The sequence below is a fragment of the Hylobates moloch genome, unplaced genomic scaffold (assembly GCF_009828535.3).
Source record: "Hylobates moloch isolate HMO894 unplaced genomic scaffold, HMol_V3 SCAFFOLD_11, whole genome shotgun sequence".
NCBI lineage: Eukaryota > Metazoa > Chordata > Mammalia > Primates > Hylobatidae > Hylobates > Hylobates moloch.
The window spans coordinates 71,968,909-71,994,685 of NW_026652286.1; the positions used below are offsets into that span (position 1 = coordinate 71,968,909).

At 34.1% G+C, this 25,777-nt stretch overlaps 1 protein-coding gene across 1 annotated transcript in view; it reads left to right on the plus strand.

Moving 5' to 3' along the window:
- The window catches only part of CNTN5 (contactin 5), a 1,349,686-nt gene that overhangs the window by 291,314 nt on the left and 1,032,595 nt on the right, over positions 1-25,777 (plus strand). The window contains exon 2 of the mRNA XM_032167221.2: positions 17,834-17,972. The gene's annotated coding sequence lies outside the window, so the exon portion shown is untranslated. The remainder of the gene's footprint in view (positions 1-17,833; positions 17,973-25,777) is intronic.

Genomic DNA, 25,777 nt, shown 5'->3' on the forward strand with positions numbered 1-25,777 from the left:
GGTGAACAGTCTAAAGAAATCTATTCAAAAAATGCATATTTTCTCCTGAAAACATTCAGCTTTATCTAACTATAATATCTTGGATAATTATATTATACTTTTGTCATTTATCACAGATTCATCTGCCTATACTGAAATTAATGTAACAGACTTCTGTTTCTTGAATCAGAGCTCTAATATCATTATTCAATCTGCGAGCTGCTCCCCATTTGAATCAATAAAAGGCTGAGAGGTCTTGACAAGCTATATTTTTTATAATATTGATCTTGATGACCAAGCTGGTGCCCTTGAGTCTAACCATTGATTTTAAAAGGGAGGCCTGTCAAGTTGGAGGCCAATTTTTTGCTATTAAACAGATCGGGTCTTGTAATTAAAGAAAATGTCAGGCTGTCATATTTTACAAGAGGGCCATGGGAATATTTTCACGCAGTTTTCAAGCAAATTAGAAAGTATGCAGACCTGCTGGAGCCAAACACATACACCCAAACCAGCATCGGCTTACACAGAAACTAAATCAATGTTCAAATAGTGTGTGATTCATTGGCTTTCTGTTTTCCCAAGACTCAATGATTTAAGGAATAATTTATGATTCCTGGCTTTAATAACATGCACTGCTGCATCAACTTAAAATGCATCAAACTCTTCTGAAAGAAAGTAACATTCAAATGAAAAGCTAATTTACTGTCAGGATAATGGAGAACATCCAATCCAGTCTCTGCAGCTTTTTCTTCCTGTTTCTTTCTAGTACTTGTGGAAATCATAACTTCTTACTCCGCTTTCTATGATACATTTCCTTTATTCTTCCATCAGTTCAAGAAATATTTACAGAAAAGCAACAAATAAAGAGCTGTTGAAAGATCACATTAGAGTAGAAGAAACAGACCAGTAAGCAAAACAATATTATATTTGTTGTAATATAGGTATAGTACAGTGCTTTCAAAAGCTAAGAAGTGAAGGACTAACTTTACCATGGATATAGTACCATATTGAGCAGAGCTTGGGCCTACTGTATGAGAAATTGAGAGACTGAAATTTTTATATTAGAATGTGATAAGGACTCACATAAGTTTTAGAATTGACTTCTGAGGCTAGGGATACTATAAAATTGAACATAAAATATAAAACTTTCAGAACTGGAAAAGAAAATATTAAGATACCGAGAGAAAACATACCAAGAACACAAATTAATAATTCTCCCAAAAGGAAATATGAATTACTATAAGCTTTCAGGAAAATATTCAACCATTATTTCTCCAAATATTGATTTGTCCAATAAATATTGTCCCAACATTGTTTCAATAATGTCCCAGTCAATATCTCTTTGATTATTCTGTAATTTCTGTTACACTTATGTTAGTACTTCTGCCCATGTGACATGATCTAACTTACTCTCTGTTCCTCTCATTCTTATTTTTTCCTCCCAGCTTCAGTTTGCCTATTTTTATTGACTTGTCTTCAGATTTATTAATATCATCTTTGACTATGTTGAATCTGCTTTTTAGCCCATCCAATGACTAATTCCTAATACTGTATTTTATTCCTTATACAAAATATACATTTGATTTTGTGTATATTGTATTCTCTGTTAAAATACTTCATCATCTACATATTTTCTATAGTTTTTCTGTTTAATATGCTAGTCATAGTTATTTTGAAATTATTTTCTGCTAACTACAACATCAGGAGGTTTTATAGCCCTGCATATTAATAATCTTATCACTTTTTATTAATATCAGTCACTTTTTAAATATCTAGAGTGTTGGGTGGTTTTGTTTTTGCTATTTCTTTTTTTTTTTGTATTCTGGAGATTACAAGTGATACTTATAAACTTGGAAATTCTGAATCATGGATCCTTCCCTAAAAAAAATGTTGCACTTTGTTCTGGTAGGCACGTTGATGCTGAAGAGTCCTACTATTAGCTTTGTTAAGCTAGGCCTGTATTAGTTTGGAAAGCACAGTGTATCCACTAAAATCTTTCCATTCTGGATGAACCAGAAAAATGATTTCCCTCCCAACAACAAGACTCTTGATTCTTCACTTGCTCTCTGCCTCCCAGCAGCTGCTGCCTTGAGAACTTCCATAGTCTTTCTCTGTGCTTTTGCAGTCCAGAAATTGTCCAAGAATCTAAGAAATATTTTCAACAAATAGATGGGATGCTTATCCACATTCCTTCTTTGATAGCAGCTCCAACTGCCACTTATCAATACCACTATTCCATATTTGCTATCTAAATACCTACAGTGAAGCCCAGAATAATATCCCAAGACTCATTTTATGCTTCTCAACTCTAAAATTCCCTACAGTGGTTGTCCAATGACAGCCATCAGTTGTTTTATATGATAATATTAATCAAACTATTGTTTTATTAAGATTTTTAAAAAAATTAACTATTAATATATATTAATCTCAAAGTTATTGTACTGTGTGAAAGGCAGACAAAAGAGATTATAGAACATAGCTCGATTGTATAAAATGATGGAAAATAAAAAGGAATCCATAGTGCAGAATGCAGATCAGCGCTAAAATTCTAAAATTTTCATTTATATTATATGACTTTATATGGCGATAACTTTGGAGGGAAAGATTCCAAAGAGATATAAGGACACTTTTTACAGTGTTGACTGAGATGATTGTTTCATGGTGTACAGGTGTAATTAAATGCAAAATTGTACAATTCAAATATGTGCAATTTAGTGTATGCCAATTTTGCCTCAAAAGTTGTGAATACACACACATAAGTATCCGCACGTATTTATATCTACAGAAAGACACATACAATGCTGATTAATAATTTATAACAAAATAATATAGTAATTTTAAAGAAATTTGGAAATATGCATCAAATAGTGAAAATTTTTCAACTTCTATGAAATCCAAATCCAAGGAAATGTTATGAACTATAAACAAATATGTTTTCAGAAAGACATTTATAATAGTATTATTTAAAATCTTGAAAAACTCGATGCATGATAAATTATCAATAAAACACTCTTAAATATTGGCATAGTCACATAGTGAATTATGGTTTAATTATTACATTGGTAAAATGTTTATAATACAGTTTACTTTTTTGCCCTTCTTTACCCTTTTATTTGTTTTTAGGCACATTATTACACTGAAACACATCTATATGCACATTTCAATGAGTTTTGAAAAATATATACACCTATTAGACACTATCCCAATCAAAATATAGAATATTTCTGTCAATTGAGAAGTACTTTTGTGATACTTTTATTCAATACACACTATAAACATGTAGCCATTTCCTGATTTATAGCAACAATGATGGATTTGGCATGTTTCTTAAATTAATATAAATGAAATAATAGACTATATACTAATATGAATTGCCTATTTATATGAAAATATCACAATTCATATTTGGTGACTCTGTTGGTTAAATTATGGCAAATATTTTTCTGTGTCTATTGAGATGAGCATATACCTTTTTCCTCCTTTATTGTCTTACTGTAATGAATTAGGTTGATTATTTATTATTATTTTTTTTGAGACAGAGTCTCGCTTTGTCGCCCATGCTGGAATGCAGTGGTGCTATCTTGGCTCACTGCAACCTCGGCCTCCCAAGTTCAAGCAATTCTCCTGCCTCAGCCTCCCGAGTAGCTGGGACTACAGGCGTGCAATACCACACCCAGATAATTTTTGTATTTTTAGTACAGACTGGGTTTCACCATATTGGCCAGGCTGGTCTCGATCTCCTGACCTTGTGATCCACCCGCCTCGGCCTCTCAAAGTGCTGAGATAACAGGCATGAGCCACCGCACCCAGCCTGATTAGTTTTGAAGTAGGAACACCATCTGGTATTCTTTCCCACTGGGTCATGATGTATTTTTACATACATTATCTGATTTGATTTGCTAAATTTCTGTCAAATACTTTAATGTCCATATATAAAGGGTTATTGTTCTATAATTCGCTATTTTTCTTAGAAAACCGTTGTCATATTTGGGCTTCAGTGTTGTGTTGACCTTATAAAATGAGTTGAGGAGTGACAATTTAGGACAATTTCCAGAGATTTCATTTTTGTTTAATATTTTTCTCCAGTTGTGGTTCTTTCACTAGGAAAGGGATTCTGAAACCTCATCACAATGCTCTTCTAAAATTTGTCCCTAGAGTCAAAGAGTGCTCCAGTGTTATTAAACCAAATGCTGTTACTTTGATCTTTGCCAAAGGTATAAATAATACTTAATGTCAAATTTATTTTCAAGTGGTTCTTGAAATAATCCTTTTTAAAAAGTCGAACTCTTTAAATCAATAGTGTTAGTATTTTAAGAAAATTATACCTTTTATTTTATGCTAGTTTGTTGTAGTATTAAAACTGACCATATTATTAATTGTGTATATAATATTCTAGCACCTACAGCTCTTTGTCCTCAAAGCCCCAGAGGATGATTAAGAAATATTTTCTTTTAGTTGTTTCTCTTTCTCTAAAAATTACTTTTAGGCCTGTTTACTATCTATAGGTGTAGCTTGCCAAATTCTTTGCAGACTTTTATACCTCCTAAGCTACTACCTCTGAAGAAATCACCTTGGTTGGTTGTTTTGTTGACTGCTACTGCTGTTTAGCCAGGAGATAAATTTCAAGTGGCCACAAATTCATTCTTTGATTGTGACTGGGTTGCATCACGTGATATGAAATATCAGAAATGTAGTACAGAAAATGTGTTCTGATAAAATATGAATATATATTTTGCATCAATCCAACAACAAAACAAAGCAAAATTAAAATAAATTAAATAATACATAAACAATTTTATCCGTATCATTTGCCTCCTCAAATATTGCAGTGGAGTAGCATTGTTTGAGAGGGAAAAACATACAATATAAAACACCCGAGTTAAAGACAACATATGTTCCTCTAAAAAATTATCTTGTCGCTTACTTGCCTTTTGAATAGAGGCAAATTATATATCCTGTATGAGCCTTCGATTCTTTATATGTTAAAAAAAATGCTGACTTCTTTATGGGATTGTTGTAAATATTCAATAATAGTGTTTTACACGATGCATGACCTGCAAGAAATACAATTTTTTCTCCGAATGGTAGTTAACAGTTTCTGCTATAATATCCTTCCTTTTCATTCAGCAGAATGCATTATAATATAGTCAGACAGTTAAGAAAATTGGTTCTATTCAGTCTCTCTATGCCAAATTGTATGGTATTGACAAATTATGTAGCCTTTCTCTATCTCTGTTCTGCATAGGATTGCTATAAGACAATTCAGATAGTGTATGTTAAATGCTTAGAACATTCTGCAACATTTTGGTAAGTATTCAATAAATATTAGCTGTTGTTATTATATTCCAAAAAATCCTACATGATAAATGAGAAGAAAAAAGGATTTAAGAGAAATTAAGTGATTTTTTTTTCCCAGGTGCCTCAGCAAATAAATGGCCTAAACAATTGGAAGCCTAGGGATGTAATTGCTGGTCTTCTATTAAAAAGTGAAGGAGACAAGATTTTAATGAAGGTACTCATTCTATTCATAGGCTGGAGAAAAATAGCAGTTTTAGTAGAACGAGCTGATAAGTAAGAGATAAAAGTAGAAAACCCAGAGCTACCTGGAATTACACTTCACTCAATCATATATAGACAGATTAGCCTTCCTCTCAGGTGACATCTAACACAATCCAAGATTTGAAGTTTTTTTTTCTATCACTGCTATTTTCTCTAGGATAATATATTCGATGAATAGAAATCAAATAGAAATAAAATAGGCTTTAACAGTTATGATGTAAGATTACACCAGTAAAATAATTTCACAGATGTACGTCATGATTCAGGAGTAAAAACTAATTATCTTGAAATATGTAAATCATTGTGACCCATTTTCAGCTTGAATCATTTGTGCTTTCACACAGATTTTCACTTCTTTTGCTTATAAAGGTAGTGCTATTAATACATTTTTATTTGAATTTTTAATTTTAAGAACAAATGCCCATCCGCTAACTTATTCTAGACTTAAGACTTTTTTTACAGACAGCTGAAAATTTGCTAAGAACATACTAACATTGAAACAGCAGGGAAATTCTCACATAGGGAAAGAGAAGACAAAATTATTTATTTATGGTTTATGGGGATCCTATCTGCTCCAGTGAATTTAATTTACCACGGGAAAGATGCTCTGTATACAAAATAAAATATCCTTCTTTATCCAAAGTGTACGTTTCAAGGAATATTTTGTCTCCTTTACAAGAAGGATTAATTCACATAAAATTATATTTAGTAATGTTTTATTTCATGGTTAAAATTCTATTTAACAAACTCCACTTAAACTATGTCCATAACAATCAACACAACTGAACAGCAAATATTTATTCTAATGATTTGCTGCTGCAATAGTATATATTGTGCTTGCAAAAACTTTGCCATCAGTTTATATTTCTTTATCCTTAGTCGTATCATAGACTTTCTTGACGCAATAAGGAATTTACTGATAAAAGACATTCTAGGATGAGCATATCCTAGGCTACAAATGAAGGAGAATGGTGAAGACTAGCTGCCTCTAAGGTATCTGGGACGTAAGTTAGAAAGTTCAAACCTGAGATTTAAACTCAGATTAGCCCAAAGGGGGTTGGTAAAAGGTGACATGTGAAGCTGTTTAGACATGTATAAACAAATTTCAATATCTCAATAGTCAACAAATATTAATTAATATAATAATGACAGTTTTGAGGGTATATATAGCTTCTGGGTGGCATAACATAATATATAAGAAATTATGCCATGCAAATTTGCTGAACAATAATTAATTCATTGCTAGCCCAAGTAGGATGTGTATACCAGTGTGTTATAAAATATTTTAAGGAACTGAAATATTTTATCTATCCGTATCTCACAACTATACAGATGCAGTTTGATAGAAAAAGTATGTTCTACTCGTCTACTACATGAAGCATTCTGAAGTGCTGTTTTATTCATTTTATGGATGTGCATATGCTGTGCCATGTACAGTTGGACATAGAGCATCTCATTCCAAATAACTACTTTCACTTGTTCAGTAGTGACTATGTAAAGGCTAGTTTTATTTTCATCATTAAATAATGAGAGATTTTACTCTCTAGACAAAAGAAAGAGAAAATGCATCTTTCTCTGGAGGAGGTGAAACCACCGGATTGAAAGGAAAAATGCAAGCAGTTGATTGTCACACAGCCAAAGGGATGGGTTAATACAAAAACTCCTATCCCTACTACTGTTATTAAGTAACAGTGAGAGAATAGCGTAGGGAAAGGAGAAAGGGATAGGTGAATAAGGAAAGGAAGAGAGGGGAGGAGAAAGAAGAGGAGGATGGTGAGGAGGTGCACATGTGTAATTAAAATATCCATAACACTTTAAGATGGATGCTATAGTAGGATGTGAAAAAGATATAGTGGGAAGATAAATAAGAAAGTAGCTTCAGAGAAGAGAATATTTGTTGTATATAATAAACAGTGGGATATTGTAAAAATTGCAGATTCTTGTTCAGTAGGTCTGTGGGCAGGGCGGCAGGGTGTTGAGATTCTGTGTTTTTAACTAACAAGCTCCTAGGTAATGCTGATGTTGCTGTTCTGCAGACCATACTTTGAGTAGCAACATAATTAAGGGTAGAGAAGACATTGATATTTATTCTAGGCAGAGTGATGAATACACTCTAGTAGTCATGGAAGAATAAAAGCATTTGGTCTGGTTAGTAGTTCACTGAGCATAAATAGTTCACTGAGCATAAGCAGTTCACTGAACTATCAGATAATGATTTAGAAGAAAAATTTATTACAAATGACCTCAGGCTAAACATTCTGAACGTATTTTGTGGGCAAAGGGAAGACTACAAATGCTTCTGTTCCTAAATGTGCCACTGTAGGCTTGTTGGTAAGGAAACCATAAACGTGTTGTAGTTTAAAGGGCAAGATGGAATTAGAGAAAGAGGAAGAGGAAAAACTTTTAGCAGACTTCAGCCATTGCCAGAGTGAGGAAGGAACCAGGTTGAACTTTAATATTGGAGATGGAAAAGAAAATTCCAGATTTGGCACGTACTTCTGAGTCATCAATAGAACATAGTCAATTATTAGATGGAAATAGTTGGGATAAAAAATAAGTAATTGACAAGGAACATGACTTTATATTTTGTGTTGTTTTATTTCACTTTAGCCAAGAATGCATAGGAAAAAATAGATAACATTAAAAAGGTAAAAATCATGGGATGGTATGAAAGCGTATAGAAAGTCTATATGGGTATATTGAATAGACAAAGTTTTAGAATGTAAATCCTGGAATGGGTAATGGATATTGAAAATTAGAAGGTGACAGGGATTGCACAGGGATTGAATATATATTGCAAGCCGGTGATTCTTTTCATGGAGTATTTCTTTTAATTGGAAAGCCACTGGTAATCTTAGCAAGAGTTGAATGATAGAAAGAAGAGACAATAGAATGACACAAATTATAGAGTCGATAGAATGACGCAAATTATAGCGAAGTAAATGGATATGTGTGCCTCATGGGAATATGTGTATGTAAATGTGGAAAGTGGCCATGGGAAGTAAAGCCCCTGATAGTTGTTCTTTAATTTGGATGATAAGCGTGGCATACTTTTTTATTTCTAGAGGAGCCATTCCTGTTTTCTGATTATGAACGCAGGTAGCAGATGTCCCTGGAAAGAATGTCCACTAGATTTGCTCCAAGGCCAAGGGCATCATCATTTATCATCATCCTGTAGATTCTGATAAAATGGTTAGTAAATTATCATATCCAAGATGGAAGCTGATAACTACAAATCATAAGGCAATTGACGATGCCAGGAAGTTTGTCAACATTCAAATCCCTCGAGTCCCATCCCTCGAAAAAGGCATCTTCTTCCTACTCCTTAGTTGTGATAGCATTGTACCAATATCAAATCACAGAGTTTTAGAGGGAAATGAGTATAATAAAATTGCCTATACATTTTTGTAATAAATTCTAGAATTTCTTAAAATCTGAGAAATCATTTCAATGACAATTTTTTTTCTACAGTATATCTAGGTAATTATCGCTAAGACTCAAAGAGTGATGAAAATAAACATTTAGGTGTTGTATATCTCTCATATGTTTTAATAAGTTTTCAGGTGTATTTTATTTTCAGTAGACGACCCTTCGGTGGAGAATTGGGGGACAAATTTTAATTCAAGCCGTTTTCTCCCAGGGCACACATGCTAATGTATTACAGAAAGCTGAACCGTAATATTCTAAGCACTTCAGTTAGTCTTCACTTTTGAAATTACTCTTTTGAACTGAGTCAAAAAAAAAAAAAAAGAAAAAGACCTTTCATTTCATTGAAGTGAAGCAAATCTCTCTGCTTTAATTAAGAGCAATTGGAGGAAACAGTGATAACAAGTCCAGCTCCGAGCCGTGTATAACGAAATGATCGCGGGCTCTGGCTGCCAGCCAGGCTGCCAGGCTGTTTTTCATGGGTGTTACTCTACTGACGGTACCTTCCTGACATTTGCACCTCGACACCAGAAGTGCTAACAGCTGCGGTGCCGGTAGTAGAAAAGCAAGGAAGACCTTTTTCAGCTTTAGTTGCTCTCAGATTCTCAGCACCCTAAGAGAATAAAGTCTGTTAAAACTGACTTCAGTCGGCTATCTCCTTTGCCAAGATTTTTGTGTTGGTGTCTGAAAAGCAGTTGTATTCCATGATATTGGGCTTAGGGGAGATGAGTTTTTCAAGACAGAAGACATATGTGGTAAATGCGTGACAAATGGCGGTAACAAAGTTGGGCTGGGAGTTCATGGTTTTATGAAATGAAGTATTTCAACAACCAATTCTGTGCTCAGTTATTTGCTGCAGGCAGCCCTTTTGACCCTATACTGAGGAAGCCAAAAAGGACTATAGGAGAAAATTTCTACTTATCTTAAAGTTGGATGGTATTCTTAAATAATAGTGACAGATGTAGCAATATGACTTCTAGTGCTTGCTGCTAATGGCAGAGCTTCAAGCTATCAGGAAATGAGAAAGGTCAGAAGACAAGTGCACATATGTGAGAAACGAATTAGACGATAAAGGGTGAGATGTGGTTTTTGAAAAAGCTCATTTTGGGAACTTTTCCAGTCTGTCTTGGTGGTTTCAAGGTGATTCTTGGCACATAAGCGTATCACTAACATTTTGACATACTCTAGAGAATCAAGGTCCTGAAAAGAATATAACACTGCTTAAATATCAAGGAGCCACTGTACACTGATAACTTGTTTCATACATTTAATCTTCTTTATGATTTTAGCGTTGCTTCTGCTTTGATCTTAAAAATAGGAAAAATTTTTAGCAAAATATAATTAATTTTCTAAAATTTAAAGGATATTTAAGAGCCCTTCTACAATAATTAACTTACTGTAAAAAAAAAAAAGAAAACTTCTATAAATAGTTCAATTGCTAATATTTTATAGCAGATGAGTTTTTTACAAAAGAGTTTGTATTTTTAATTTTATAACAACTGGGTTGTCTCCACATGCACTTTTCTGTCACCTCCATATTTCAGATAAATTTGGGCAGATTCTGGGTGATGTGGTCCTAGACTGAAAACTCTCAAAATCCAAGTATAAAACTTTGTCTTTAATGACATTTCAAACGTTTCATATACACAATGAAAAGATTTTTAAACAGCATAAAAACCCATAAATGTAAGAGAAATGTCTTCTTACATGTACATTGTAAGTATTCTTATTGAGAGAAATAAGTGTTCTATTGATAACTTTAAGTAAATAAAGCCAAAAGGACAGAAGAAAGTCTATAATTAAGTACAATTCAATCATTGTGGCCATTTAATTCTGTTGTTTTCATGTATAATCTGAAGTCCAGAGAAGTTAAGGAAAGCATGTGATTTTATGCAGCTAATTAATGATTAGAATTCAGTATGCCAACTCCCAATCCTGGGGTTCTTTCTAGAACAACGTCCCTGGACGTGCTCAGAAAGCAAAAATGTCAGAATATTTTTCTTTCAGCACTAATGCTATGATTCATGTCAAAATAAAAACTTCAGCTGAAGAAATAAAGATAAATTTATTTAATGTGATGGCATCACATCATAATAATTTCAAAAACTTTTGATAATTGATTTTATTTTTTGCAATTAACTCTCCAATCGGCAATGGCAGAGAGGAGCATCATCCAAAACGTCTACAGGGAAGTCTGCATATTTTTTTCATTTCATTGCTAATGAGCCATTTTCACCTGACTCCTGCTCCCACTACTCCCCCCTGAAGAACCAGCTGTCAGTTTCCACAGCTGAGCAGGTTTGGTACCAGACAGGTGGCAGCAGGGTGGGGAAGAAATTGTGTCAGTGGGATGTAGTTAATCTGGAATTACGATGATCCACCTGGTATCATTAAACATTGACTCCATATCATGAATGGTTCACTACAAGACAATCAACACTTAAATTAAAAGTTAAGGTTTTAAATATCCTTGAAAAGACAAATATGAAGATTTGGTATTAATTGAAAATCTGCAGTCTTGTACACATTAGATCAATTAAGTCTGTTTAGAGATGACAGAATTTTATATCCTGTTTATAGAAAAGGTGAATTGGACTGTGCTATTCCAGATTCTAACATTCACTCACTCTGTAAGCTTTTTATGCTATAGGCTCTGTGGGGGCAAAAGCAAAACAAAACGAAAAACTATCTTGACATCAGTAGCACTGGGTTGAATCTTAAATGGGTTAATATATTCAGAAGGATTTTGTAAACTGATACTTAATATGTGTGTAAGTATGGAGTCTACTGTTATCATTGGTATTTACTTCATGGATTATTTTTAACTCTCACAATAACCTAGAAAACATCCTTAATGTGTCAAATGATATCGCCAACCACATGACTCAACTGATCTCCCCGGCCACAATGATAGCCGCCTATTGGTGTTTGATTCAGTTCATATTTTTCTTCAGGTGGAAGTCACCTCCCCACAAAAGCCTTCTCTGAATGCTCAGTAATGGGCTGGATGCCCTTCCTGTGATTCTATAGCACCCAAGCTGACCCCTGTTATAGCACTTACCACACAACATTGGAATTGGAGTTGGCTATTCACCAGTCTCATTCTCCCACTGGACCATAATGTTTATGCTCAGAGACCTTATATTTTTCACTTCTGAATTTCCAGTAACTGGTGTTGTGTATATCACATAATGGAGACTCAATAAAAATTATACACATTATTGAAGTCAATTAGTTTCATGTATACAAAGTACAAAGTACAGTATATAAATTTTTAAGATTTACACAAATTTAAAAAACATATCTAGACATTTATTTGATTTGCAGTTTGAACCATCATTCTGGCTTCATCGTGAAGAAAACTTTCAAGTAGGCCGACAGTGAAATGCAGGGAGACCAACTCAATGGTGAATACAGAAAAGATGCTCATTCAAACAAGAATGGGAGTGGAAACGGAGAAGAAACAGACCTGAGATATATACAGAGGTCAAATAAATATGATTTGATAAATAAATTCATGGGTGAGGAAGAATGAGATGTCAGAAATGGCTTTAGCATGCCTGTAATCCCAGCATTATGGGAGGCAAAGGCTGGTGGATCACTTGAGGTCAGGAGTTCGAGACGAGCCTGGCCAACATAGTGAAACACCATCTCTACTAAAAATACAAAAATTAGCCAGCCGTGGTGGCAGACACCTGTAGTCCCAGCTACCCGTGTTGGGGCTGAGGTGGGAGAATCGCTTGAACCCAGAGGCAGAGTTTGCAGTGAGCTGAGATTACCCCACTGCACTCTAGCCTGGGCAACAGAGCAAGACTCCTTCTCAAATAAATAAATAAATAAATGGCTTTAGGATTTATGGTTTATACAGCTAGGAAGATGATGAAAGTATTGACTGGGATTGAGAACACCGGAAGATGAGATGATTATTGTTACCACTGCTGTTGGAAGGGGCAATGAAAGGAAGCAGGCATAGTTCCTAGTTTCAGTTTTACCATGTAATTTTGTTGTGACTTTGAGGAATCCAAGGGAAAAAAGAGATATAAATTTGGAAGATTTTTGTCTATAGGTGGTATGTTGAATCCATGGATTGCCTAGGAAGTGTTTAGGAATTAAAGAAAGCCAGAATCAAACATTGAGGAATTCAACACTTAAGAACCTTCTATGGCACAGAAAAAGAAAAGTGAAATATTGAGAATGAAAGGTACATAACAATGGGAAAGGAAAAAGTATGATGTATAAAAAGGAGGGGAGTAAGTACGGATATCTTTTTTTATTCAATATAGTTGTACTGTTTAAGAATAAAATAGGGCAAATGTTGAAGGGTGATGTAAGGTTAAGACAGTGTGATGGCTAATTTTATGTGTCAACTTGCCTGGGCCATGGGCTCCCCAGACATTGGGCCAAACATTATTTTGGATGTGTCTGTGAGAGTGTTTCTTGATGAGGTGAAAATTTCAGTCAGTTAACCATGTAAAGTAGATGGCTCTCCCTAGTGAGAGTGGGCCCCATCCAATCAGTTCAAGTCCTGAATAGAACAGAAGGGTGACCCACCTGTGAGTAAGAGGGAATGTCTTCTGCCTGCCAGCTTTCGATCTGGGACATTGCTTGTTTTTTTTTTTTCTTCTTCCTTCAGACTTTGAAACATCAGCTTTTGCTGTGTTTTGATGCTGCCAGCCTTTGGACTGGAACTACGTTTTTGGCTCTCCTAAACCTTCAGCTTGCCAACTGCACATCTTGGGACTTGTCAGCTCCCATAATCACATAAACTAATTCCAGTTGCATACACACATACGCACACACAGCACACAGACAGACATACACACACATACATCCTACTGGTTCTGTTTCTCTGGAGAACACTGACTAATACAGAAAGGAGATGATATATATATATATATATATGTATATATATATATATTCAGATAGAGAGGACTTAAATGTATTCAATACTGTTTTTAACATTTTAATGTATTTAAATACTGTTAAAAATAATCCCGTTCATTAGGCTTCTGAGTAATGTGGTATGTAATTAAACCAGTGTATCCTGTGATCATATGTCCACTGATGTACCTCCTTTGATGTTAAGTATGGCCATCAGTTCTATGTAATGTTATCCAAGTTCTGTGTCAGTGGATCAAAGACTTGGTTACTTATCGGAGAGTGCTGCTAGCTGAAGAGATGCGGGCAAGAAAGGGAAACCCACACCTAAGATATGCTTTGATTCTACTCAAAAGGTATTCCTTCCACCTTGATTGAGTAGAATCAATAATATCATATTGGTGAAGGGTAGTGGGTGATCTCAGTGTAGCACTCAGTTGCTGGAAGTTTGAGATTTCTATAGAGGTAGTAGGTAGATCAGCTTTTGTTGAATGAGGATTCATGTTTTTGGCACCACGCATAACCTCCATCTCTGCCAACATGGCCACATTGTTAATGTGTCAGTGTGCTTATACTGCAATGTGCTCATACTACAGTGTCTGATGAAAGAGACTGGTTTTAGTTTGCCAAGCCATTCTGTGCACTGCTTTGTTTAGTGCCTCTTCCTTAGTAAATTGTAGAGTGTCTATAAACTTATATGTCTATTCCCCAGATCTCCTTGTCCCCAGTTGTATTAGTTTTCTAGGGCTTCCATAAAACAGAATACCACAGACTGGTTGACTAAAATGACAGAAAATTTTCTCATAATTCTGGAGGCTAGAAGTTCAATATGAAGGTTGCGCCAGGCTTGGTCTCGTGTGAGGCCTCTCCCCCAGCTTGCAGACAGCGGCCTTACTCCTGTCTTCGCTTGATCACCATGCTGCTTGCACATGTTTCTGGTGTCTCCTTGTGTACCCAAATTTCCTCTTCTTATAAGAACACCAATGATGTATCACTTAGTGTTGGGCAATACATTTAATAAGGTAATTTGTAGCAAGTTTCAGAAGTAGAAAGAACACAAAACATTATCAGGAAAACTTTTTTAAAAATGTCATATCTAAACCAGGATTTTAACATGAATAGAAGCTCTTCAGGTGGACAAGGGTGGAAAGTGGTCATCTGAAGCATAGGGAACAGTGCTGAATACTGTCTTGAAGTTACTATGTTGTTGATAAAAATTAATTATCAATTTAAGGTTTAATTACAAGGTTTTATTTCATGTTAAGTTTAAATAATTGTTTTTCTGGTCAATAATACATTAAGAATAGAAAATTACAGGCAGAGTCTATTCAAGACAGCCACTCTAGAATAAGGGACAAATTTTTGTATCCCAGCCTAATAAAAGAGAGAAATGAGATAGACTCTAAAAAGAAGGTACAGACATTGGTGATGATTTGAAATAAAGGGAGTTTTGATTGTAAAAAAGAAAATAAGAATATCAGGTGATTAGATGGCTTTTACAATTTTAGGCTATTTTTCCATCTGTAAAGTAAAATTCATGTTAGATTAAAAAATCACAGCAAAACTATACAAGATAAATGTATGTTGACCTATGGTGTGTGAAGCAAGGTTGTGAAATAATAAGACAACTTACCTTCTTTTACAGTAAGTCACCTACGATTACTTATTTAGATTTGATCTAGTTTTCAAAGAAATGGAGAGAAAAATATAGGTTGGCAAAGGTCATTCTTTTTCATAAAGTGTAACTTGAGGAATAACAACTAGCATATGTAAAACTTTCAGTTTAGGAATAATTTTCTCATCTATTATTTCTTAAGACTTTTATTGTAATTCCTCGAGCAGACATAAGATCTGACATCATTATCCCCCAGAAATGGTAAATAAGTGTTTAAGATCTAAGCATAAGTATATGGTAGAAACCTAAAGAAATCTGACTCTGACTACAAATGAAGTAGTCTCGTCATCACAACATACTGTCTTAAAGACAAGCGTGAGTTTATTCCAGAGACAAAATGGAAAAGCTTTGCTTCTAAGAAGTGAACTTGAGGAAGGAATTGCAAAATGACAACCATCACCACAACAATAGAGTTCATTATAATTTTTTTCTTTTGCTATATTAGTTCATAATGAAATGTGAAAATAATTAGTGATAATTCTTATTCACTCAATATGTGCTAGACATTTTGGTAAGCTTTTTATGTGTATTATCTCATTTAATGTTCTCAATATTTCCATATAGTAGGGAAAAATGATGCACTGTATAATTGCTAAGAAGTAATGACAGTAAAAAGAAGATGAAATTCTGACTTCCAAAAACATTCATCTTAATGACAATCCAAGATGAAAAAAACATAACTTGTCAAATCCTAAAATAAAGATGTGCTGTTTGCTTAAGTAACTATCATTCCACCTAAGTTTGTAAACCTCAACAAAATGCCTGCCTTTTTTAGTTTTTAATTTCGTGCACAAAGGCGTAAAGCAGAAATGTAAAATTGTTACAATATTAAGAAAAGAATGAAGGGAGAAGAGAAAAGGAAGAGGGACAAAAGCAAGGAAAAGAGGGAGGGAGGAAGAGACAGAGGGAGAAAGCAAGGAAGACAAAAAGGAATCTATAGTTCCTTCTGTTCACAATTTGTATACTACAATAATATCTATAATTTAGACTTGATATCAGAAATGCAAGCTGAGATTAAAGGAAATCTTAGGTCGACATATTTAAAATTGCTGATATTTCACTACTTTTGTTTAAGAAAAATGTCAATTTCCTGAAGTTCCAAATAATATAAATAGAAGTCATAAAGGTCAGTACCCTTTGGTAGTGACAACTACAAGCAATTGAAATACTTTTTCTCAATCTGATCGTGAAATATGTACCTTAGGTTTCCCTGGACTCTTGGTAGTATTTTAACATGGAATCTTAGTTGATGGCCTTCAATCACTCTGAAGTTATCAATCTAAAGTTCTAAAACTTATATTCCTTACCTTGATTATGTCAATAAACATAAATGCTCTATAAATATTCTGGAAATATTATTAAAGAGAAAAACAGTAAAATATTTGTCCTCACTGAATTTTTAGTTCGATATGAGGATGGCAAGTACATGAAGATAGTATAAAATTGCTGAAAACGATAAGAAATATGTTATTAGATTCTTATTTCAAATATATGTATGGGTAGCTATGCTATGTTTTCAATGCTAATACATCAATAAATCTATCAACGATTAAATTTAATAGAAATATAAATTTCAGTGTGTAGAGAATTTCATTAAACAATGAACTTCATTAGAAATAAAGAGAATAGAGGTGGCCCCATTCATGCATGTCGTTAATGGAGCTCCTAACACAACTCATGGTTCACTGCCAGCTCCACCTCCCGGGTTCACGCCATTCTCCTGCCTCAGCCTCCTGAGTAGCTGGGACTACAGGTGCCCACCACCACGCCTGGCTACTTTTTTGTATTTTTAGTAGAGATGGGGTTTCACCGTGTTAGCCAGGATGGTCTCGATCTCCTGACCTCGTGATCTGCCCGCCTCGGCCTCCCAAAGTACTGGGATTACAGGTGTGAGCCACCGCACCCAGCCATAAATTCTTAAATAAAATAAATAATAAATTTAACATTACATATGCCAGGAATAGCATATAATTTTCATATTATTATCTTATAAAAATTAGGAAAAGCTGGGAATGCATGTATAAGTTAGTGTGTTAAATATTTTAAGCTATTGTAGCCCATGTAAGCTTAGAGTTACATTATGTTATATTATTAAATATAAGTTATAAAGGAAAAAAATACATCTGAAAAAGCAACTACATAAATACACCTGATTAGAAGCTGTATTTGTTTATATGGGTAAAAAGCATAGTGATTGTATGTATAACTAAATAGAACATTGATGTAAAATATTTAATAAGATGCATGGGTTTTGGTCAAGCAAAGTTGAAAAAAGGATCATTTGTAATCACAATAGTATATATTATTTCTTAACAGGTGTCTTTAAAGGATTGCCATTTAATGCCATTCAACATCTACTAAGCATCATTTTTGCATGACTACTGCAAAAGGATTACTTTACAGAAACTAGTTCCTTTGTCAAGAGCATACTTTGGACCCTGTTTTCAGAAAGCAGGTACAGTTCATCTTTATTAAACTGCCTATAAAATTGAAAGAAATGTTAAAAAAAAACATAAGATTCATGCATATCCTTAATGGTGCTCCTAATACAACTGCTGAATATGCTAAAGCTTAATATGTTATTTTCTCAAATTAAGTGATTTGTCTTTGAATTGAAAACATCTTGATTGTGTCAGTAACATAAATGCCCTATAAATATTCTGCAAATATTATTAAAAGTGAAACACAGTAAAATATTTGTTCTTACTAATTTTTTAGTTTGATATGAGGATGGCAAGTAAATGAATGTGGTATAAAATTGCTGAAAACAATAAGAAAAACAATACTCAGATATAGCCTCCTGTTCCATGATATCTTTCTCAACCGACATATAATGTGCTAGTGGATGGCTTTTGTGCTTTTTGTATGTGCTTGAGTTTTAAGACAATGCTTAAAGTTAAATAAGCAGGAAGTCATGGGTGGAGAGAGGCAGAGTCATCCCCACCAGGGAACAGGTATCTTCTGAAGGCAGACGGCTTTTATGCAGTTTGCACAGCAGCTCTGCCTTCTAACATATTTACATAACCAACAGAAATTACTAAAGAGTAATTACACTTATTTTGAGTAAAACTGGGCATTGTGTAATAATAATCCTTTAAAATGAGTACTCTAAAATACTTTGAAATACATCATTAGACATTTATTATTTACGACTAAGTGGCACCAGTAGACTATCTTGAATTAAATCCATTGTGTGCTACTTAACTACAATACTTCTGATGTACTTTTAAAATAATCAACCAAGAAGGTCAATACACTTTGAATATAGAATGATTATCTTTATTTTCTGCTTATTTATAAAATGTTGACAATAGTGTACCCAATTTCAAGGCTGTCACATGTTTATCCTTTAACTTGTTAGGTTAATCCAGGTTAATTGATTCAAAATAGGAGAGGAGTTTCCTCATCCTACTCTATGCTTTCAGTACCTTCAAGCTTGAAAATTAGCATTAAAGAAGAGAAGTTACTAAATGTGGATGTGAGAGCAGTTCTTTTGGAAGGTGTAGGCGTCTAAAGTTTTACCACGATATTTGCTTTTACTTTCTACTAGCCACACTCAAATTCTGGCAGCTCATTGCAGAAAATGTTACTTTCCATGTGTCTTTTATTCGTTTCATTAAATCATGCCAGTCTGTCATTTTGATTGCAGGCCCTAACTGTACCAGGTATCTCTAAATTAATCTTGTGAAGAAAAGCAACCATATTAAAAAAAAAATTTAAAGAGAAAGTATAAAGAAGGAAAGGGGAAGTATCTAATAGTGAAACCTCAAATCATGGGAAAAAATTGAGTTCCATATAAATTAATCCATTGCTATATTCTAACATTAGACAGATTGTAAGCCAAATTTTGCCATCAAAGTTCTATTTGTTACAATAAGAATGATTTAAGAATAGGTTACATACACAAAATAATAATAATAATCTGTATTCTGTCTGTAAACATAAACATCTTGGAAGCTGTTATTTCCTATACATAAAGCATTTTGTTCTTAACTCATAATCATGGACGCACGTTAACAAATCAAACTCTATGTATTTTTTTACTTCTGAGATATCTGTGACAACTAGAGATAAATTAAATCTAAGCACCTTAATTGAATGTAGTAATGTTAGAAACAAGTTGTTTATGATGCTTGTGACATTCAAATAAAGACAACGGAACCACTGAACACAGCACAGCAGCTGTATGTAAGAGGGTTTCAGATCTAATGCTCACTTCCAGATGCATGATGGATATGCAATTTGAATTTATGCTAGACACATCAGCAGATGGAAATAGAATAGAGTAAATGTCTTGGACACCTGTGAACTGGTGCATTCTATCAATTACCAACCAAATTGTATTAAATTCATGTAATTCAACAGAAGTCTAATTAATTTTTTAGAAGAGGCTCTTTGTCAATTTATTAATAAATTCAGGTTTCAAGTTGAGGATGTAGAGTGTATTTAACTGCACAGAGAACCTGCAGAATCAGGTTTGGCAGAGCAAAGTGCACTCTTATGTCATTTTTGTTGTTGCTCCTTCCAACTAATTGAAAAGCGTATTGGTAGAATAGGAAGCAATTGAAACAAATGAGACAAACTGAGCACTCCAAAAAGACATAAGTGAATTAGAATTGATGAATCTGACGAGAGTGGATTCACAGTGTCATTTTAAATAAAATGCCATTTCATTCATATACTTGCACCTAATCTGTCACTGTAACAACTGAAAACATTCTGCGGCAAAACTGACAGTTTCATCTTGACAAAACCAACTAAATTCCTGCCATAATAAGAGGCAATTTATATTAAAAGGGGTCCTGAGCTCAGCCTTTGAGAATGAAATGTTTCACTCAATAACTTATACAACTCATCCAGGAGACACTGGCTCAGCTCCAAGAGGAAGAGCTTTATTTCATTAGAGAAGAGTCTGAATGGCTCTAGGTTTATAGATTTTTAGCATTGCCAGGATTCTCATCACTTCATGAAAGGACACCTCTAAGTATCAATGTATGCATCTCTTAGAGAGTATTACAGTTGATAAGAATAGAGTAGAATGTGCTCTGAATTTCGAAAATAGGAAATCTAATTTTCATCTCTAAATCTCTTGACAATTACATAGAAATTTGAAGAGAAAGACTTTTCATATCGGTTGCTACATAAGTATGGTATAAAGTAACAGTGCTACTACTTGCTAAAATGTTTACAGTGTGTCCAGAATTGACAAAATAATGAGGGAAGGTGGATGGAGACAGTTTTGAATGAATACTCGAAAGAATTTCTTAGCAATTAGAGTGTCCACAGTAATCTTTCAAGGGTCATGTGTCCAGATGAATGAAAAGTGTAATTTCCTATCATCAGGAAGGGAGATGGAACAGTTCCACACGAAATTGTTATTCAACAATAAAATCTTAATTAATTTTGAGGTGGTTCTTATAGACATCTGTGTTTTACTACTTGCAAAAATTAGTTATTTATTTTAACTACACGTATAGTTTTTTGTGTTTTAGAAAATATTGTTTTGAAGAATTTTATAGGAAAATTAGTTATATGAAGTATAAAAATGCCTAGTAAGGTTGGACATGGTAGCTCACACCTGTAATCCCAGCCTTTTGGAAGGCCGAGATGGGTGGATCACCTGAGGTCAGGAGTTTGAGACCAGCTTGACCAACATGGAGAAACCCTGTCTCTACTAAAAACACAAAATTAGCCAGGCATGGTGGTGCATGTGTGTAATCCCAGCTACTCGGGAGGCTGAGGCAGGAGAATTGCTTGAACCCGGGAGGAGGAGGTTGCAGTGAGCCAAGATCACACCATTGCACTCCAGCCTGGGCAACAAGAACAAAACTCCATCTCAAAAAGAAAAAAAAGCCTAGTAAGGTGAAACAAAATAGAATGGCTTAAGTAAATATATGCATAAGTTGGTGTGAAACATTGTAATCTGAGGTTGCATGAATTTCTTGGACAGCATTTATCTCTATCTGCCAGTGATGGTGGTGGGACGGGGTGGTTCAAGTTGGATATCGATGGATTATTTTCATTATCAGCCTATCCGTAGGAAATATGTTGGTGCATTAATATTTTCCAAGTTGAAGTTCCTAAGGATACGTAAGACAACTGAATTTGCCCAAAGCAAGAAGAAAAATAAAGAATACATTTTAGTGTGATAATGTAACAGATCATGTAGGCTTTCTAGTACATAAATTTTTGCTAGTGTGATGCAAGGCATCCACAGGTTGAAAACATGCACACACTTTCATTAATATGAATGTATGCAAAATATCTCCTATATAATACTTGCTCAGCAAATGTTAACGTTTATTTAATATTTCTATTGTGGAAATAACTCATGGAAACAGAGGAAATATTTATTTTCTGGAGTAAGTTTTGAGTATAAGAAAATTTCCATCCACCTCTGCTTACATACAAGCAATGGAACTCTTAGTCTGAAGGCTCAGTCACCTGAACACCTCAAGGCTGCCCTACAATGTAAGAAGGGCTCTATCTCTTCGTTAGATGGGTCTGAAATTCAGTTCGTCTCTCTTTGCTAAGCTTAGTGTACAGAGTGAACCCCAGACAGACAAATTCTTAACTAGATACAGACTTCTGCTTAGAAACTGTCACATTTGCTGAGTGTATTGGGGCAATTCTAACAAATGAAAGATTATAGGCTTTGGAATAAGTTAAAACTAGGATTAACTCTGTGCTGTAATATTTGCTGACTGAAGATACTTGGCTGTATCTCAATTTTTATAAACTTCAACTTTCATTTGACTATAAAAAGTGAATACTATCTCATTTTTGTAAGGGTGCAAAAAGTTCACACAAAATCGATCTTATCTATATCTGTACATATACAAGCAGTCACACACACACACATACACACACACACACACAATCCCTTATATTTAAAGCTTGGCATCTGAAAAGTGTTTAGCAGATGGTTATTATTGTGATAGAATAAGTAACATACATTTTTAACCACAGAGTAGACTGAAACTTACTGAAAGTCTTATAAGACTTAAAAAAAAAAGGAAAAGAAGTACATCAGGAAAGAAGGGAAGAAAGGAGGAAAGAAGGAAACAAGAAAAGAAAGGAAGGGAGGGAGGGGAGGGAGGAGGGAGGCAAGGGGGAAGGGAGGAAGGAAAGGGAGAAGGAAGGGAAGGAAGGAGGAAGAAAGGAGGGAGGGAAGGAGAGAGACAGAGTAAGGGGGAAGAGAGGGAAGGAGAGAGGGAAAGGAAGGGAAGAAAATATAGATTTGGCCTTTGGGCATTAATATTTGCATTCTGGGGCTCTTGTGGGATATAAGACTAACAGAAAAATGATACATTCTTATCTGCCATAAATGATTAGAAAATGGAATAAAAAGAGATCTCATACATAATGGAAATAATGATTGCGTAGTATTGTGTTGGATTTTGGGTTAGTACACAGCACTCTTTCCTAATTCTTGTGCTCTCCAGAATGTTAGAAGGCCAGGGACTCTGATAACTGCGTTTCTCAAAACACCTGTCAGCAGGATTCATGATGAGGTGCCACTCAATGGGAGATGTACAAGAGATAGAGAAAATGTAAGAGAAGCAGAAGTCCTATCATTGTCCTTCCAGCCACAGTGGCCTCAGATGCATTTTTTAGTATCATACGCCTCAGTGCTGGAAGCTATGCTAATTGCTGGTAGTTATCTAGAGTTCTGCAATGGCCCACTCTTTGAAAACTCGCAGTCATTTTAAGATTTAGCAGTGGTCTTTCCTGTCATTTGTTTCTTCAGCTTTTCTTACAGTTTAAAACAAGTTGATATCTAAATTTCTTTTTAATTAAAATACCTAAAATTTTATTTTTATTTTTCTGACCTAAACTTGATAAAGGAGATGCCTAAAAATAAACATACACACACACATGTGCACACACACATACACACACAAACACAAATATATATATATATATATATATATACAAAACCCTACTGAGATGCATAAAAATGGAGAGATATATTGTGTTTATAGATAGGAAGACTCGATTTTCAAGAGTGTTAATCTTCCCTCGATTGGTTTTATTTTGGTCTAACTTCAAAAAGTTAATTTAGCAAAATTAAGATAGTGTGTTTTGGGGGCAGGATAGAGCCTTGCAGTAACCTTTGGAAGATACTAGAAAACTCAGAGAACATTTTATGCCTCTATGAAAACTTGATTTACAAGTGATGTGATACTGAAGACCAGTGGAGAAAGAAGGGACTATGCTATAAAATTGTGCTAGTAAAAGATATCACTCATCAAAAATTAAAATAAGATCTCTCAGAATGCCATACAATAAATAAATTAAAATAACTATAGATAGATATAGGACTTAAAAGGCAGAACTTTAAATTTTAGAAAGAATAAATTGGTAATAATTTAATTACCTCAACATACAGAAAGATATTTTAGACCCACAAAAGGCAGTTAACAAAATGACAGAGGTGACTATAGTGGAAAATAAATGAAAAAGAAAACACAATTGTGACAAAACACCTTGGTGCCTAAACTTTTAATAACTTTCTTTTACTTGTAAAATAATAATAAAAGAAAAGATTTAGCAATCATTACTTTTACATATCTGCGGTAGATCAACTTTCCAAGTTTGCAGTTTATCATTGTAGTAAATTGCAATGTTGTATTTAATTTTTTAACTCTTCCAATCTCTGCATATTCAGTGTCTGACTTTGTAGCTCTTCTCAGTAAAGGAATAAAATATACCTACTTGATTCTTGACTTTGGGTTTAGCCATGTGACCTGCTTTGAACAACCAAATTAACAAAAGGAATAGTTTACTAGCGGTGAGGTCAGGCCTTAAGACACATGCATATTTCCATGAGCCATGTTGCTCTTTTTTCATCATCAAGAGAATAATGAATAAAAAGAGAGAGATGTGGAACAGAGTCATTCCAGATGAAACATCCCAGCCAAACTCAGCCATAATCAGCTGACCTTCAGCCACTCAAGATGAGTTAATGATAATAAATTACTATTGTTTTAAAACGTAAAGTTTTGGGGTGATTTGTTATGTAGCAATAGCTAACTGATAGAACTATTATTTAAAAAATAATTTATATTCCACTGATTTTTGACAATTCATTATCCCTAAATATGCACTTTACTTTCCTTCACTAATTTCTCTGGTTATATTTTAACCCTATCTGGCATGCCCTATGCTCCCAATTATTCCACTTTTCATGTTAAAATTAAGATCAAATCCTACTATTTCCACAATGTCTCAGTCTCATCTTATATGAAATAAAAGAAACATGCTGCATAATAAGTGATAGTATCAATATTTGTTCTTCTGCTTTTATTTTCTATACAATATTTTTAAAGCTCGATACTGTACCTTATACCAATCTGTGCCCCCACAATGTCTTCCACATAGTGCATTTTAAACTAATATTTGAAGAATAAATTACATAAGTAACAGTTGATATGGCTGATATTCACAGTTACAGTTTTTTTTATCATATACATATGGCTGTTTTATTTACAAATTATTCTCCAGATTGAAGTTTTTCTCTATTATGGTGTACAACAATTAAGGGAAAGAGAGAGTTAAAACATAAATAAAGAGAATTGGCAACCACGCCTCTACAAATGTTAGGTCACCTTCAAATGATGATCTATTATCATCAGTGACAAGATGTCAAAATTAGGAAGCAGAAAACCCCTGCAGCTAATGTATGGTAAATTAACTAATTAGTCTATTAGTATCCAAGATTACACTGTAAATGGTTTCCAAGTGTCAGTATTTGTCTTACTAAATTTTAAGAGGCGATAGCCAGAGGTTCAAATATTGGAATGTTATTTCATGAATGATATAATTCACTTAGCACAACCGTATTTCTTTTTCCTTTGTAAATAAACTTAAAATATCCATACTTTCATGCATCGTAATTTAGAAGTTGGTACCTATATATGCTTTTTAGTGATGATTTCCTGTGTGAAAAAGCATAATAAATTGTCCAAAAAACTTCCCTGGTAGTTTTTAAATTGCACATTGTGGCACAAGATCAGTGTTTAGTCAAATCTATTCTATTACCATGATTGCAAATGTCATTTGTAAAAAGTTTTATGCTTTTATTTTAATGCTACATTTGGCAAGCTGGTATGTTTACTATTCAAACAATTTTTTCTTACCTAATTTTCTTCTGATGTGTTGAAAATGGGAAAAAAGAAACACATTTTTGGATCACCTGTGATTTAGGTGACTTTTGGGGCTACACTTAACACATAGGATAAAACAGATAGGTTTCAG